The sequence below is a fragment of the Cupressus sempervirens genome, chromosome 7 (assembly GCF_028749045.1).
Source record: "Cupressus sempervirens isolate cs-2001-9-10 chromosome 7, ASM2874904v1, whole genome shotgun sequence".
Lineage (NCBI taxonomy): Eukaryota > Viridiplantae > Streptophyta > Pinopsida > Cupressales > Cupressaceae > Cupressus > Cupressus sempervirens.
The window spans coordinates 382,137,154-382,154,281 of record NC_143124.1 but is presented as its reverse complement, the minus strand read 5'-3'; the positions used below and the strand labels follow the sequence as shown (position 1 = coordinate 382,154,281).

At 33.0% G+C, this 17,128-nt stretch overlaps 2 pseudogenes; one reads left to right on the top strand and one right to left on the bottom strand.

The window, feature by feature from the left end:
• LOC149547081 (subtilisin-like protease SBT1.8) overlaps window positions 1–17,128 on the bottom strand; it is a 44,818-nt pseudogene that overhangs the window by 14,397 nt on the left and 13,293 nt on the right.
• Window positions 7,991–9,819, top strand: LOC149547082 (subtilisin-like protease SBT1.7 pseudogene; annotated as a pseudogene).

Sequence of the window (17,128 nt, the reverse complement as noted above, 5' to 3'; positions counted from 1 at the left end):
TTGCAGATCTATCTTTGGGCATCAAAGTATGGGACATAAATTTCTATTTACTTGGGGAGTTTGATGTAGGAGCATCGAGCTTGGATTTTGGTGGAGTTATGATTTTCATGGTTAGGGATGTGTTAGAGACACATTGGAGAACCTTCCTCATGATTGCATAGAGATTGGATGGATTGAGTTGAAGTTTGAGCCATTTTACCTTGTTGTTGGAACTATTTTTTTTGGTTTTTGGGTTCCTATTGTGAGCCATGTAACTAATTTTCCACAATGATTCAAAGGCTATGAAGTTCAAGGATTGAAGAGGGCCTAAAATAATATCTCTGGTTATGGTCACTAGTCCTAATTTATTATAAGTTGGTAGATATGGCAATTCTCTTGGAGTATTGATTTTTTCCAGTTTGCGCAATGAGTTTCTGTGCAAGACTTTTAGGATGAATTCGTGAAGATATGCTTAATGAATCAGCCTTAGAAATATTAAGGGATTGTGGAGGACCTAAATTACTACCTTCATTGTAAAGCACAAGTTATAATTCAATCGAAGCTAAGAGATATTGCGATTTTTCTTAGGTATCAAATTTTGGATATTTAATTGTTGTTGGAGGCCACCTTATGGCTCTTCAACTATTTAATGTTAGGTTTATTTAATTTGTAATTGCTAGGCTGAATTTTGGCTTTGTTGGGTATAAGTAGGGGGGTCTTGTGGAGTCTTTTAGTCATTCATGATGGAGTGATTCATTTAGAGGAGGAGTGAGTGTGGGAGCAGCTGAAAGGTGAGTTTTTCTGAGTCTATGGACATAACACTAAATGCAAGGCAGATTATAGTAGGATTGTAATGAAGTTGTGAGTGTGTGGAAAAAGTACCAAATGTGAGGTAGTTTACACTTGGATCTTGGATAAAGTTGGAGTAGAGCTAGGTTTGTGGTTGGAAAGAAAGGAGATTGCTTGGCGAGCTTGCAAGCACAAGTTGAGATTTCCTTGGTGGTTTCATCTAGATTGTGTGTTATAGATGTGGAGTAGCTAGGATAGTGTTTGGATTGGATCTTGAGGGATCTTTTAGAACTATTACTTGATTTGTATTTGGCCATAACCAGGAAGGCCTTATAGCCTGACACATTGCATGCAATTAGTTATATCTATGAATAATTTATTGTGATTTGGTATCAAATCATGTATTTTTATTCTATTTTTGTTGTATGGTTATTAGATGGGGGCTAGGACATCTCCTTTGGGGATTCTCTTTCCTTGCACTGCACTAGTATTTCACGTTTACATTTCTACAAATTTTATTTGACTTTGGACTATAATATACTATGGTTTGAGATAATGGATGATCAATGCACACACATGTATTTGTTAAATACTAAAAATTTTTATCTATACATTTGGACCTTGGATAACTAATTCACCCCCTCTCTTAGTTATTCTAAAGCATTCCAACAAAAATAACATTTCTTTAAAAGTGCATATTGAAGGTATTTGAGGTTGTGCCTCACTAGTAGAAGGATCAATAGCTATAGAAGCACCTAGCTATATAATAGATGACAATCCATACAAAATCTGACAAAAAAATGCATTACCACATGTTATTAAATTTGAGTTCCAATGTATATTATTTTTAATTTAATTCAAAGTGCATACCTAATGAGGGATGCCAACACTTGAAGGCCTCAACAAAAGGCTATATTGTCTCCTATGATGAACAATATCATTCATCCTCTATTCATTCAAAATCACTAGACATTATGGTTCATACAATTATGCATATGTAGAATGTAATTAATTATGTACTTTATAAATTATATATAATTAAATTTTTACTTGATGCTCTTGATTGTCTTCCTCCACACAAAGAAGGTCAACATATTATGGCACATCAAAATCATCACTACCACCACCATGAGAAACATACGACTCATAATCACAACCACCACCATGAGAAACATACACCTCATCATCACCACCATCATGAGCAACATATGCCTCATCATCAAAATCACTACCCTCAATGGGTTGGGCATCCTATCTTGTATTCGGATCACTCTAAGAGGCCTCTAAATATATCCCCACAACTAGTACAAATGTGTCTAGGGGGAAGAATATCCCTCGCTGCATCCACTACTATACTACATTTTTTGAAATGGCATTCAATGAACTAAGAGCAAAGAACATTGCATGATGATAGATAGGTGTTGGAACAATTGGTGCAGGAAGAGGAACAAGAGTCTGAGGGCATGGATGATTCCTAGTATTATCCCTAAGATTTTCCCTAGGCCTATCCTGAGGTATACCTCTATTGACCCCTTGAAATTGTTTCATATCAAAATAATTGGGTTTCAAACCCAATTCAAACTCTACCCATAACTTCCTAAGAAATTACAAGGGCACCTCATGATAGCATGTGGTGTATGGGAAAATACCATCAACCACCACTCCAAAGATTGCTCTCATATCCAAGGGTGTGTATAGCATCTAATAGATATACATGGCTTCTTGTCACTTATCTTGTCAATAGTCTTCAAGTTCTTAAAATATCTTTCTAAATGGCATTTGTTTATTATCAAGTCATGGACCTATTTATAAGACATGCCATTAGAATAAAATGAATACATGTCTTTCCTCCATGCTCAAAAGCTATCCATCCCATAGTTTAAGTTTTGTACAAAGTGTACAATGCCTTGCATGTTATCTATAAAGCAAAGTAGTTTGGGGGACGATGTCTCTCACGCTTAAGCATCTCAATATCTTGCATGAGGTCACAGCTGTTACTTCTCATGCTCTCATGTAACTCCTTGAGGGTGGGTGGTGGAGGAAGACTACGTAGTCATTGAGTTTAGGGTGGAGGTGGGGGTGGAGATGGTGGGGGCAAGGGTGGGTCCTCACCAAATATGTCATCAATGAAATAGAATATGCATATGTGTATATACATACATACATACATACATACATACATACATACATACATATACATATATATATATATATATATATATACATACATATACATATATATATATATATATATATATATATACATACATATACATATATATATATATATATATATATATATATACATATACACACACATATATATACATAGATATATACATATACATATACATATACATATACATATGTATATGTATATATGTATATATATACAACATAAAAATTCACAAAATTATTTTTCATTAAAATAATCTAAAACATAAATCTAATTTCATGTCTTTAAAACTATTTAAACATCTTAATATATATTTTGAAAAAAGGGGAAGGGAGGAGAGAGAAATCTAGGTTAGCACTAATTTGAAAAATGGAAATCTATTTCATCATCTAGGTTGATACTAATTTAAGTAAGGAGCGAGAAAGATGATGGTAGTAGAGAGAAAGAGGAGGAGAAAGAGATGATGGTAGGAGAGAGAAAGAGGAAGAAAGAAAAAAAGAGTGAGGAGAGAGAAAGGAAAGAGAGAGAAAGATGGTGGTAGTAGAAAGAAAGATGATGGTAGGAGAGAGAAAGAGGAAGGAAGGAGTGAGAATGCTGATGGAAATAGATGGGAGAGAAAAAGGAAGGGAGGAGAGAGAAAGATGATGGTAAGAGAGAAATAGAGGAGAGAGAAAGATGAGGGGAGGAGAGAGAAAGATGATGGTAGGAGAGAGAAAGATGATGGTAGGAGAGAAAAAGAGGAAGGGAGGAGTAAGAAAGATGATGGTAGGAGAAAAAATAGAGGAGAGAGAAAGATGATGGTAGGAGAGAAATAGAGGAGAGAGAAAGATGATGGTAGGATTATTAGCTAGTTCTACGCATATGAGCTTTAGGCTTATTTTTCAAAAATAGGGTACAAGGTTTGGGATTATGTATTAGTTAGTGTTCAAACTCGGATAAAGTTATATTTAATTAATCTTTAAATCTAAAACATAAATATAATTACATCTTCACAACCATCTAATCATCTAATTTGTCTTTAACTACAAATATATCACAAAAGGGAGGAGAGAGATTAAACTATAATTAACTATTTAAATAAATGAGTTACATCTAAAACATAAATTTAAATGAACATCAACCTTATATTCTTATTGATCTATATTGTTTAAAGAAACATTAATATATTATTTAATTTAAAATCAAAGAGATTGTAAGATAAATTTATCTTAAAGAATGGTTATGACAAGTGAATTTATTCATTTCTATACATGGACTTATATGAGAAGTTCATCTCTAATAATACATCCTAAGTAGGGAGGAGAGAGATAGGAAGGAGAAGAAAGATGATGGTAGGAGAGAGAAAGAAAAAGGGAGGAGAGGAGGAGAGAGAGAGAGAGAGAGAGAGAGAGAGAGAGAGAGAGAGAGAGAGAGAGAGAGAGAGAGAGAGATGATGGTAGAAGAGAGAAAGAGGAAGAGAGGAGTGAGAAAGATGATGGTAGGAGAGAGAAATAGAGGAGAGAGAAAGATGATGGTAGGTGACAAGAGGAAGGGAGGAGGGAAAGATGATGGTAGGAAAGAAAAAGATGATGGTAGGAGAGAGAAATAGAGAAGAGAGAAAGAGGAAGGGAAGAGTGAAAACAATTATGGCACAAGGGAGAAAGAGGAAGGGAGGAGAGAGAAAGAGGAAGGGGGGAGAGATAAAGATGATGGTAGGATTATTATCTAGTTCTATGTATTTCAGGTTTAGGGTTAGTTTTAGAATAAGGGTACAAGGTTTGGGATTATGTATTAGTTAGGGTTCAAACTCTAGTAATATGACTCTAGTTAGGATTAGATTATGGTTAGGGTTCAAAGTATGATAAAGTTATATTTAATTTATCTTTAAATCTAAAATATAAATATAATTACATCTTTAAAATCATCTAATACGTCTTTAACTACAAATATATCAATCTTATATGCTCATTGATCTATATAATTTAAAGAAACATTAATATATTGTTTAATCTAAAAGCAAAGAGATTGTAAGATAAATTTATCCTGATGAATGGTTATGGCAAGTGAATTTATTAATTTCTATAGATGGACTTAAATATGAGAAGTTCATTGCTAATAATAGGTCCTAGGTAGGGAGGAGAGAGAAAGATGATGGTAGGAGAGATAAAGATGAAGGGAGGAGATGGAGAAGGAGAGAGAAACAAGAGAGAAAGAATATGGGGAGGAGAGAGAAAGGGAGGAGAGAGAAAAAGAGGAGACAAAAAGGGAGGAGAGAGAAAGATGATGGTCAGAGAGAGAAAGAGGAATGGAGGAGTGAGAAAGATGATGGTAGGAGAGAGAAAGAGGAAAGAAGGAGAGAGATAGATGATGGTAGGAGAAAGAAATAGAGGAAAGAGAAAGAGTAAGGGAGGAGAGAGAAAGATGATGGTAGGATTATTATCTAGTTCTATGCATTTAAGGTTTAGGGTTAGTTTTAGAATTAGGGTAAGGTTTGGGATTTTGTATTAGTTAGGGTTCAAACCAGGATTAATTTATATTTAATTCATCTCTAAATATAAAACATAAATATAATTACTATCTTTAAAACCATCAAACATCTACTACGTCATTAACTACAAATATATCAAAAAGGGCAAGAGAGAGATTAAACTATAATTAACTATATAATTAAATGAACATCTAAAACATAAATTTAAATGAACATCAGTCTTATATGCTTATTGATCTATATTGTTTAAAGAAACATTAATATATTGTTTAACTTAAAAGCAAAGAGATTGTATGATAAATTTATCTTAATGAATGGTTATGGCAAGTTAATTTATTCATTTCTATACATGACCTTATGTGAGAAGTTCATCACTAATAATAGGTCCTAGGTAGGGAGGAGAGAGAAACAAAGAGTGAGGAGAGAGATAGGGAGGAGAGAGAAAGAAGAAGGGAAGGGAGAGAGGGAGGAGACAGAAAAAAGAGAGGGAGGATAGAGAAAGGGAGAGAAAAAAATGAGAGGGAGGAGAGAGAAAGATGATGGTAGGAGAGAGAAAGAGGAAGGGAGGAGTGAGAAAGATGACTAGTAGGAGAGAGAAATTGAGGAGAGAGGAAGAGGAAGGGAGGAGAGGGAAAGATGATGGTACAAGAGAGAAATAGAGGAAAGAGAAACAAGAAGGAAGGAGAGATATATAACTAACTTAAAACTATGCATGGATATATATCTTTTCACTCTTTTCATAATTGTATATTTAAATATAAAATTTTCAAAAAATATGTATTGAAATATGTCAATTTCTATTAGATGTTCCCTTTGCCTTAACTATTCATCAAAATTCATAATAAGGTTTTGTTTCAACTATCCTAGATAATTAAAGTGGGGATGAATATTTATTTTGGTGAAATGGAGGAAGACAATTCAAAAATAATATGACAAATATAAATTTTTGTAGAAATAGAAACAAATATTAATCATTTTATCACGAGCTTTACATTCTTATTTGTCTATTTTGTGGATTTTTGCATTCTACTTAAATATGTCACAAGCTGCCTTAAAGACTCCATCTTGTTTCAAATCCATATTCTAATGAGGAAATAGACAACTTATCATTGCTCAGTTTGTTTCTATGTTTCTAATAGACAACACAAATATTTTCTACCCACTTATTTTCTCGTTCTAGGCTTGCATTTGCATGTTTGAATGCTTGAAACATTGGAAAGACAAGCATGGCATATGGATTGTCTAACAAAATGGCTCCAAGGAATATGGACTTTTAGGCCTCTCCACATATTGTTCAAGAAGCTAGTAAATTAAATTGGTCACTAGGAAAATCAGCTTGCGAAGAGAAAGTCATGCAAATCAGATTGTGTGGAGATTGATCATACCATAGTTCTCATTGTCCTATATGTTTTATATGAGAATTGTCTCTTTGGGAATGACAAACATCTATGAGAAAATCATTCCTTGTCCATTTTCATACTTGTGAGTCTTGATGGTGCATGGAATGTTGTGTAATGGTGAAATAGGGGATTGGAGTTGGAAATGGCACTCTAATCATCCAACTTAGCAAAAAATAAATATCATATGGGCTATGTTAAATTTCATGCAAACCTGCTATAGAATGAGTTTTACATGCCATTTGACAAAATATGGTAGTTTCAAATAGTTAGGAGCTGAAGGAAAGTTATGTTGTATGCTAGGATTAGAGTGTTGAGGAAGCATTAAGGTTCATCTGCACACAAGTAATCCACAAGTTATATATAAAGGCTAGTGAGAACAAGTACCTCTAGTACACATATCAATGCAACTATGCTGAATAATTGTCATTGCATAGTAGTGTTCTTATTGTGATTTATCTCTCTTATACAAAAATGTTGTGTGTGTACCTCTTTTATACATTTCAAATGGTTCCATGTAGTTTCTATAGCTATTTGACTTCACCAAAATTTAATAAAATAATATATTAGAACAAGAGCTTCTATTCCTCTTGTATTACTATAGCTAATTCAACATGAGGAACCCTCTTTCTACCGCAGAGAAAATAATCTTTACTCGTTTTAAAAAATATATATAATGAAGTTTTCACTTGAATCTTACTTCAGACAAGAAGCACGAACTTTGATGCTTACACCCCAACATGAACTTTCCGCGAAACCAAATATGCTTTACATGCATCACATTTGACTCACCTTTATTTACTTCAAACAAAATTACTTAAAAGAAACCATTTTTTGAGCGCTAAGATTCGAACTCTTTTCCATCTTGTCTCGGAAACCTCGAGGCAAAGAAGTCTTGTTACGTTGCTCTCTTTTTTCTGCCGTTACTTCTGCCTTGCGCAGACAGTATATTAAGTATTTGCTTCCCGCTTTCGTCGGATGCTCAATTTCCTCGTTCCTTACCGTCGGATTGTAGACTTTATCATCCTTTACAAAAAGTATTGCTCAATTTGCAGCTCATTTGTTATCGTCAGACTGTCCACTCAACCTTTAAAAGAAAAAAGAAAAAAAAAAAGGAGAAAAAGGAGAGTACAATTATCTCCACATTTTCTTCTCCACCAAGACTTTGCTTCGGCCCACTAGAGCCTGCTACTCCTGTTAATTCCCTACACCCAACGTTTTTCTTCAATACTCAAAATGAGTAGCCCGACCTCCCCCCTCTCCGCGCTTCTAGCGTTTCTGCTGCTCTTCCTATCCACCGCAGCAAGTGTCAACGAAAGAAAGCCATACATCGTCTATATGTTGAAATCCATGAAACCCCCGCACTTCAGTTTGCACGAGCACTGGTACCATTCAATCCTCACCCAGGCCACTTCCAATGCCTCCAAATTAGATCCAGGTGTCCTCTTGTACACCTATCACACAGTCCTCCATGGCTTTGCGGCCAAACTGACCAGTGCGGAGGCTGCAGCTTTGGAGAGCGTTAATGGCTGTCTCGCAGTGATTCCATCGGCTCTGATTAAACTTCATACCACGCACTCACCTCACTTTCTCGGCCTTGCCGATGATAGAGGACTGTGGGCGAAGCATTTGAATCGGGGTGAAGATGTGATAGTGGGCGTGTTGGACACGTGGATATGGCCCGAGAGTGAGAGCTTCCATGACGAGGGTCTCGGCCCCGTTCCCTCCAGATGGAAGGGCCGCGAGTGTGAAAGCGGAGACCGATTCGATTCGTCCATGTGCAACAGAAAACTCATCGGAGCAAGATTCAATTTCTCGGTGGGCTACAAATCGCATGTGGGCAATAATTTCATATCTCCAAGAGACAGGCAAGGCCACGTCACACATACTGCTTCTACTGCTGTGGGTTCCGCTGTAAGGGGAGCCAACTACAACGGCTTTGGCAAGGGAACGGCTATGGGGATCGCTCCTGCGGCGAGACTGGCTGTTTATAAGGTCTGCTGGGGAGAGAAGGGCGGCTGCGATGCGAGCGACATAGCTGCTGCAATGGAAAAAGCTGTCCAAGATGGTGTTGACATTATTTCTATGTCGATTGGCCCCCTGTTGGAGAAACCATTTTACGCGGATCACACTGCGCTGGCAGCGTTCGGGGCGATGGAGAAGGGTGTATTCGTTTCCACCAAATTCATCTTCTGTTAAAAACACGGCACCGTGGATGACCACAGTGGGCGCCAGCAGTGTGGACCGAGAGTTTCTCTCTTTTCTAAGCCTTGGCAACGGGGAGCACTTCAAGGGGTTGTCTTTTTACAGAGGACCAGGGACTCAAAATCTGCCTCTGCTCTACGATTTCTGCGGTGATCGGGGTCTCGATCCTCACATTTTCAAAGGTAAACTTGTGCTCTGTACTTCGCAAAGCGATAATTCAACGGAAAAAGCGAGGCTTGTGAAGAGGGCGGGCGTAGCAGCATTGATCGCTGTGGGAGACAATGATAAGCCCATCGATCAGCCATATTTGCCGGCTACGAAGGTGAGTTCTACAGCGGCGGAAAAGATAAAAGCATATGTCAACAGCACCGCTGCACCCACGGCCACGATCAATCCCACGGGGTTGACCTCCGTGGGAAAAAAGACGGCTCCTATCGTGCCCGGGTTTTCTTCGAGAGGTCCGAGCCTTAATTTCCCGGAAGTTCTTAAGCCCGATATAATTGCGCGCGGTGTTAACATCTTGGCGGCTGTTGGCGGCGGCTTCATGATACATTCCGGGACTTCAATGGCGTCCTGAGAGATTGTGTGGGAATGCATCCAAGGTGGAATGCATATCGTTCGTAGCCCAATTGTCATCCTCTGGACCCTTTGAACTGTAGCAGCTGTGAATTTCGGAGCTGATAAAAGTTTATGTGGCTTTTAACAAATTAAAACGGATTATCGACGAAGCATTAGACTATTTTCTCACTGGATGCACATTTGAGGCATTTTAATATATTGAAATCAGGCGTTGCCCATTTTCACTATTCTTTGCGCTCGTTTTCAGTTTTGTTTTCTAGTGTTGATTCACGATTTGGCTTATGTTTGAGAGCCACAAAAAAACACTCTTTTTAAAATTAAAAAAATTGTTCCATTTTTTAATCATTCAACTTTTAATTATTAATTTATTAATAAAAATAAAGAACATTGAAATTTTTGTTGTCCAAATATAAGTTATATTTATTAGTTTTTATCAAAAACAATAAACTTTAAAATATTTATTATATTTATTTTGTTTATCATTATATGATATTTTAAAAATTTTAAGATAAAAATATTTAATTTTTGTCAAAACTAATATTATTTATCTAATCGATCTTTTTATAAAATTTTTAAAATTGTGTAAAAATTTTATAATTAATATGTTTTGATTTTATTATTTAAAAATGACAATTTTCTATTCTATTATTAATTAACGATCAAAACAACTAGTGTATAAATGAAATTACCACTTAAATTCTATTGCATTTTTAATATATCTGTTTATAGAACTTCGATTATATCATTATAATTCACAATTTAACTTTATTGATATCTTATTATTTTAATGATATTAAATACTCACTTTTCTACCCCTTTAAGACATCCATCTCTCTCGTTATTATACATTAAAACAAACTCTATTATAAAATAATTCTTATTATTAATTAAATAGTATACTCTATTTTAGAAAAGCCTATTGAAGGATATATGAGAAGAATTTATCCTCCTTCTACCCTATCCCTTTTAAAAGTATTCATATTAAAGGAAACTGTTAAGCCACCATGCATACCACCACTGATGAAAATCAATGTAGTTTTCAACCCAAAACCAAAGTACAAACCCATTATCATTCATAGATATTCCATAGAAAAAACATTACTTTATGATCCGCATGAATCCTACCAATTTCGCACAATATCATAAGCTATGGGAATAAGAATATTGGTGCAAGTGGTAAAGCAATAAGACAAACTTGAGCAACTTTATTTTGATTTACGATTTTTTGGAAACTATGAGTTGTACAACTACTGTTTCAGCGAAACAGTGTCGAGGAAGGGAAGAAGACGATGAATAAATGCAAATAAATCACATAATGTCGTTTCTCTGTTACCGCCCCTTGTTCGAACATGCAAACCAGTTGGTCTACTTTGCTACAATAACAGTGCACCACAGACAACGAGTAAAAACAAAACTACATATTTAAAAGGCAAAGTACTGTCACGACTGGCTATGAACGCAAAAAACATAAGAGACATAAAATCACAATTTGGAAGATTTAATTTCCAACGCTAGTTATTTCGCCAGCCATTACACTTGAGATGTACTTTTTCATGCTGATTGTAAGAGACTTTAAAAAATTTAAACTTTAAAAAATGATGGTAATGCATTGTGAGTGCATTTTGCTCATGAGCAGTAGAACTAAAACTTCATCACTTCTCAATATTAGATTGTCATCAAAATCTTGCGGCGAAGCTGTGGAGGAGCTCCAATGATCGGCCGAACAGAGAGAGGCAGACCTCAAGCTCTCTTATGAGGTTTTCAATGGGAGGCGTCAGCGGGACAACAAGATCAACTTCCATGTTGTCGACAACAGGATCAACTTCCATGTTGTCGTCAACAGGATCGACTTCCATGCTGTCATCATCAAGATCGACTTCCATGTTGTCGTCATCAAGATCAACTTCCATGTTGTCATCAACAAGATCAACGTCCATGTCGTCATCAAGATCAACTTCATTTCTTGATGAATAACTTAAATGCCGCTGCATTTCTACTATTCTTCCGTTTAGTAATCTCCTCATCTCTTCTTCTTTGGTCTGGTTATTTTCGAGAGAAGGGAGTATGGGGTTCGTTGAGCTTCTCATGCTGACCTCCACCTTATTCTTTCTCTTTGTCAGGAGCTTTCGAGAGGCCTGGATTGGCAGGCTTACAGAATTATTCAAGTCGATGGAAAAACGAGGGCTTGCACAGAAAAAAAAAAAAAATCGATTAATTCTGAAAGAGATCGTTTTGGAAGGCAACAATTTCAATGTAAAGACCCTACCAAATTTATAGTGAAGTAATTCTGCTGTTTCCAATTATGAGAGAGTCATTTATTAGTTGTTACCAAATTCGCAAAGCAAAAATCGAAATTTAAATGGAAGTTGGGTGGTAAAAGTTAGCAAGATGGCATCTTGAAATAGAAACAAGATTGTTGTTTCCCTGGTAGGAAGATTTGCCGAAATAAATATATCTACAAATGAGATGGTATACTTTTGATTCATTAAATACACTTATTACTTCTGAATATGTTGCCATGCTAGCAATTTAATGGAGATTTAATTAAGATTTGAAATTAGTTAGCCAATATAAGTAAATAGGAAAATTTTAATTGGGATAAGGAAATATACAAAGTATTTAAAGGGCTGGTCGTGGAGGGTTAGGTGGTAGGGATGGCTTATAGCTAATTAAGCTTATATGAATTCTTAGAAGTAGTTCAACTAGAAATTGATTAATTTTTTTATTTAGAAAATTTCGTAAGAGATTTATGAGAATTAGTTTGAATAATTGAGATATAATTAGGAATGAGTTAAATAGTATATTATGTAAATAATTATTTATAATAGATTTTTTTTTTAATTTTGAAATTTAAATCATTGTATTAATAAGAACTATGATGGTGGTGGAATTCTTATCTTATGTTAAATACAAAGAATATAATTGTTCTATTGTTAAAATATAGTGACTAAACAAGAAACACAATAAGAGTAGCAACAAAACTTCAAGTAAATTCATTTTGTTTAAAATTGGAGATAATTAGGGAGCTCATCTCACTTAGAAATCACAATATTTGTTTGCACAATCAACTAATTAGAATTGGGGCCAAACATAAATGGATTAACAAAAACTAAAAGACAAATGGATAGAGTACTTATTATGGTTCAAAAAAATGAGTTGAGCATTTTCTAATAGTTATTATAGCACTTGTTGACTTATTGTCCAATATTTCATTAATTCTTGTGAAATTAAAGTTGTTACTGCATGAGTAACCATAATTGAATTAAATGCATTCCTTAGATCTAGAAAGTAACAAATCATGTAATAAAGTTGGCCTCTTTCTGCCTTGAATTCTGGCATAATTTTCAAGATGTCGTGAACAGTGGAGGAGGACAATCATACAAATGTGGAACATTGATGGCTGTTGGGAATAATATCGATTTTCATATGGACAACGTCTTATTTCATATGGACAACGTCTATAAACATATCATTTTCTTTACGACAATGACTTTACGTTGCAGTCAATGTCTCTCTTCAAGTCTCGACTACTTATTATTAGTTTAGTTCCTGCCGTTGGCAGAATACTAACGCATCGGTCAGATGCAAATAAATGTCAACGACTTTTTCCATTATTTTTATCTTATACATAAATTTGTAATGTTGACCTATTTTCTATGATTTTAACATATGGAAAAAGGCTAATTATTATTGGGATTGGTGGGGAGTAAAAATAGTAAGGGGAAAAATTAATTTTTATTATATATTAATATAGAATTTTCAAAACTTTGCAAATAGATTGATTTATAAGAATTTTATGAATGCATTATTACAACCTTATCTTTTCCTTATCTTTTTCACATTTGTGACAAGTAGATTAACGTTTTATAAAACACTTATTTTTATCCTCCACCTCACAAATGAATGTCTAATCAATAATAATTATTACTATTTATTTTTATTACTAAATTTTTTAATCCAATATGTCTAATTAATAACAATTATTACTATTTATTTTTATTACCAAGTTTTTAAATCAAATATAGAGTTTAGTATTTCAATTTGTTATTTTTAAAAAACTTTGATTTTTTAGTAAAAGTACTTGAATTATTGCTATCATTTTACTTTTATAAATTAAAAAAATTAAACAACATTCTTTTTTAAATATATTTTATAATAGTGTTTGTAATATGTATAATTGATTAGTGTTACAATTTAAAAATTATATTATTTATTTAAACAATTTATCATTTAGCTTAAATATATTTAAAGCTTAAATATATTTTTTAATATTAAATTAATACTTATATTTTACATCAAAAAACCTAGTGAAGGAAAGAACCACAAAAAAAAAAGATACTTCAATTCTAAAAGACGTATAAATTATTATTAAGTTTTCCTAAACTATGTACTAAAATTAAATAGTTATATGTTATTTCTTATTTATTATATTATATTCATTCATTAACATTAATTTATATGTATTACATCTATATATTATTTACAAATGTACATATTAAATTATATACATATTATTTCATAATTAAAAATTACTTTATTCTATGAAAACACATGAGCCATCTATCAGATGACAAGTGCAATTCTAGGAAAAAATCAATGCATTCACAATCCTAATTTACAACTATTTAACCTTATTCTCACTCACCTACACCTCTACTACACCTCTACAATAACAGGAACTATGACGCATTGCGTCTCTTGTATTATTTTTGCATCGATCGTAACTTAATTAATTGCCTTTCTTTGGACTATGCTCTAGATCATCTATAGTAAATTATTTTGTCATATTTGATGTAAATTATTTTTTTGTATTTGATGTATGCTCAACATCTTTTCTTTTATTGCATGTAAAGATGTAAGGTGGTAACTCTCTTGTCAAAGAATGTACCTTCACTCATCCTCATATTTTTATAGGACATGCTAATCTCCATCCAAAATGTATTAAAGATAAAATAAAGTCAAATTTCTTTTGTTCTCCTTTCTCTGGACTATGCTCTAGAGCATCTATAGTAAATTACTTTTCTGTATTTGATGTATGCTTGACAACTCTTCTTTTATTGCAGGTTCGGATGTAAAGTTGTTAAGTTAATATTCTGCTTGTCAAAGAATGTACCTTCACTCATCCTCATATCTTCATGGGACATGCTAGTCTCCATTCAAAATGTATTAAAGACAAAATAAAGTCAAACATTTTTTTCCTTCCACATTCACTAAAACATGATTTTTTTTCAATTTTTTTGTTGTTTTCGAGTACAAACTATGCAAATCATGAAGATCAAATGCTAAAATTTTCAGAAAAATCCATGATGTTTTTTATTTTTTGAAAATTGGTCAACTATAGAGTTTGGATGAAGGATATTCGCGTCCTTCTTTCACACTATTCACTTGTTTATCATGTCATATTCATTTCCATGCACATGTTATCTACTAAGACTTAAATCTAAATCTTTAATTTGTTGTTAGTTCTTAATGAAATCTATATTTTGAAAGTAATGTCTACTATTGTTCATTATCAAGATGTCATATATTATCTTCTCTTATTTGCATAAGTCTAATTGAAATATAGTAGTTGGATTTCAAAAGTGCAATAGTTACACCACTAATCTTATATAATTTGAATATTATCTTAGAAAGTACAGAATCATAAGTTATATAAACTACATTCATTAGTGATAATTTTTTGTAAATAGATTAATTTTATAAAAAGACTCAATAATGAAACATAGATTTAGAGTGTGAGGTTGGTATGATGCCACAATTATTATTTTAACTTATCTAAATAGAATAATCAAGATAAACTATAAAACTAGTATGACTAGGATGTAATAATGTGCTGTATCCAACATGGCCAATTAGATAATGACTAAATAAAATATTTTCATTGTTTACAACAAGTCTATTATAGTTATTTGAGCAAAACATAACTTACTATTTCATATCAAATTCAATAATAACTTACAATCAAGGACAAAGTAGTTCATACATCTTAAAATAAAAAGATAAAATAACTGTGCTTTATAAATAATTTTTTTTTAATCTATGTTCTATTTTTCTATTGTTTATAAACAAGAGGTCGAAGTCAAAAACAATATTGAAATTTAAAAAATTATACAACCCAACTCCCTCCGAGGGACACTAAAGAAGTTAAATAGAAGTCCTTCAATATTACCACATAAAATTGCAAAGTAAATAGTACCCACTCTTATATTACTGATTTGCCATGGTACCCCAATTTCTATCCAAAATTCTTTAGATTTTCTTTTGCCATAATTCTGGTCCAGAACCCGTATCACTAAAAACACCATCTTCCACAAATAAATTTTTCTTATACATAGATTGGTTAGTAATTTAAATAATTGAAAATGAATAAAATATTGTTTAAATGGACACTTTCTTTATTGAAACATACAAATATCAGATTACAAATTTAACAACTTTTGAAATTAGAGAAGTTAAACGATCAAGAGATTGTAACAATTACAATTATAATTGGAATTAGAAAAGGATCAAGAGAGTTAACGATCAAGAGATTTTAACAATTTCAATTACAATTGGAATTAGAGAAGTTAAGGATCTGCCTTCTATTCTTAATTGGAATAAAGAGTTGTAAATTGTTTCAATGATCTTAATCAATTTTACTATCAAATTTTGAAATTTGAAAATCTATTTGCACTTTGAAAGGAGTATGAGCATGGAATGGTTTTCCTATGAATAATAAATCACAAACTTCACAAATTTTGCTTGGCAACCAAAGGTACAAAGTGATAGTTTTGCTCGACACAAGAAGGTGTTGAGTGACAAGGAGATGGTGTCGAGTTACTTGGCACGTGAAGGAGCCAAGTGAGCTTGGCAGCAAGGGGGGCAACTCGGCATAGGGTAAAAGCACAAACCTGAGACACCCTTTTACAAAGGAATAGGCTAACAAAAAGTATAGTTGTTCACCTTAAATGACATAAAATTGATATTATTATTTAGAATTTGAAAATAAAGTAAACTAATAAAATATGTAGAAATGGATGAAGTTTAGGATTAGAATTTTTAATAATTATTTGGAATAAGAAATAATATATATTCCCATTTTTTAAAGATAAATTTTAGTAGCTAAAAAACACTAGAAATTAGGGGTCTAGTTCCCACCACAAAACTACATGAAAATTGACTTATTTCCCTTTGATCTCAGATTATGTTATAGATAACATATGTGATTATACAATCAAAAATAAAAATTGGCTTTAGACCTATATTTTCTCTTTTATAATGATTCAAATTCCAACTTATTCAAATTAATAGTTTTCATCTCCCACCACATTTTTCAAAATAAATATATTCCAACCAAAAGAAAAATAATAGATTCTGGAAGAGGACTCTCTCCTCTAGAATGTCATATAAATTTTAATTTTTTTAAATATGATTTATTATTTTTTCTTCCTCAAAATTGACATCTTCTCAAGTGTTAAAATACGTACTTGTAAATTTTTTTAATTATAATAAACTATATCTAATTAAAACACTATGAACTCTATATGAGAATATTCT